Source organism: Narcine bancroftii, chromosome 1, assembly GCF_036971445.1.
Source record: "Narcine bancroftii isolate sNarBan1 chromosome 1, sNarBan1.hap1, whole genome shotgun sequence".
NCBI lineage: Eukaryota > Metazoa > Chordata > Chondrichthyes > Torpediniformes > Narcinidae > Narcine > Narcine bancroftii.
This window is the reverse complement of record NC_091469.1, coordinates 84,954,695-84,956,734: the sequence shown is the minus strand read 5'-3', so window position 1 is coordinate 84,956,734 and position 2,040 is coordinate 84,954,695. Positions and strand designations below refer to the sequence as shown.

General features: G+C 38.8%; 1 pseudogene; it reads right to left on the bottom strand.

The window, feature by feature from the left end:
- Window positions 1–469: 469 nt before the first annotated feature.
- LOC138742616 (zinc finger BED domain-containing protein 5-like) lies at window positions 470–1,692 on the bottom strand (annotated as a pseudogene).
- Between the last annotated feature and the right edge of the window lie 348 nt (window positions 1,693–2,040).

The window sequence follows — 2,040 nt, the reverse complement described above, 5'->3', positions numbered from 1 at the left end:
AGCGGCATCAAGCCGGTTTCTGCATTTTGCTTTCGTTGCTTCATAATACGAAAATCCAGCCTTGCACATATAAGTCGTGGAAAATAGTAATAGGGCAATGCACAGCAGAATTTGCAAAGGATGGACATTCTTCACTCAGGCTAATCCAGAAATTAGTCAGCAGAAAATATTTGAATCTTTGCTGCAAATGAAAGTCCTGTGTCACATCGATTAGATTTTTATATTCTTGCACGGATAAATCAGCAGGTTGGGACATGACAACAAAAAGATTTTGCACCCACCTGTTGTTCTTACTAGAAACATCAGGAAAATACTCATCAAGTGTACCATTTCATCCAGAAAATCTTCTTTAGCTCTCACATCATGCTCCATCACAAAGACTTGCAGCGTGGAAAAACAATAGAAGTGTTTTCCTTCCACCATTGAAATCCAATTTTTCTAGAAAGTGATGAAATTTTGTCCGGCACATTCAAAGCAGTTTTGTGAATGTATCAGCAAGAAGCACAAGATGCATTAACCAGCTGCAATGTAACAGGACACTCTGAGAATGAAGACTTTTCGTCGCTCAAATACACTTTGCGCAGTTTGAATATCCTTATCAATACTTTTCCTCGGGATAACCATCTCACTTCTGTGTACTGTAGTAAGACTGTGTGTATTGGCTTCCCATTACTTTACAGAGAGTTTTAAACAAAAGGGACTGCAGGGGTCGACTTTTGATATAATTAACAATTTTTACTGCTTCATCTAGCATTTTTGTCGGGGGCATGGGCACTTTTTTCACTACAAGTCTATGAAGGGAACAGTGAGTACTGCTGCAATTTGGTGCAACCCTCTTAATTCTGGAAACGGTTCCAGCAACTTTCCCTGTGAGAGCTTTGGCTCCATCTGTGCACATGTGCAAATACTTTTTCCACGGAATGGCATTCTTCATCATATAGTTATTGATCCAATTAAAAATTTCTTCCTCAGTTGCATGCCCTTGCAAAGTTTCACAAAGAAGCACATCTTCCTCAATATCCTTCTCGTACACATACCTAATGAAGAGCAGCAGCACTGTTGACTCATCCAGTTATAATGAAAAAGCACCATTTAACAGCAGACGACCTATTAATTCATCTTCTACGTCCTCAGCTAGATCATTAATATATCTTGCAGGACTATTATTTGATATTTGTACTGCATCAATTTTCCTGTTGAACTGCTCATTGAACATACACTTCACTATGTCCTTTGTACAGGCTTAATAATAGATTCTCCTGGAGCGTGGGCCTCTCCAGAAAGGGCAATTCGACAACTTATCCTATAAAAAGCTTCAGTCGCATTCTCATTCTCTGTCTTTGCTCTCTTTATGGTTTCCATCACAAATCTTTTACTGGTTCTAAGTGAATCTAGTTTTCTTTTAAAGAAAGACACATCCTTATCTTTGTGCTGGGGATGATTTGTTTCCAGATGTCTTTTTAATTTTGTTGGGGCCAAAGAAATGTTCGGCAGAATTTTACCACATAAAACACATTGTGCATCTGGTGCCTCTTTATTCCCAGCTGAGGTGAATCTGAGTGACAAATAATTTTTGTCATACCTTCATTTCTTTACACTTGATTTTGCAGATAAAGGCATTATGGGCACCTCAGTACTTGCTTCAGATGAATTATCCTGTCTCCTATGTTCCTTTTTAAGCCAACGATCCATGGTTCTTAATACAGTACTGCGCATGTGGAAATACTTTCAGTTTAAATTTTAAGATGTGGCCAGCTTCACGCCAAAAAAAATCCGAGTCTCATTGGTTGAAAATGACATTTTGAGGCCTGATGTCTGCGCTGCTGTCAGACCTCAAGATGCCATTTTATTTTATTAGCACCTGGACAGCTGCTGTCACAGAAACACAGCAATTTAAACACAAAGGTAAAAAAGTAATTTAAATTTTAAAAAAATTAGATTTAGTTCTTTCTTTCGAGGAACCCCTGCGCCTTTCCGCTGAACCCAGTTTGGATGACCAAAGTTGTGAAGTTCTCACTTGATCTCAGCCTTGGCAGCAGT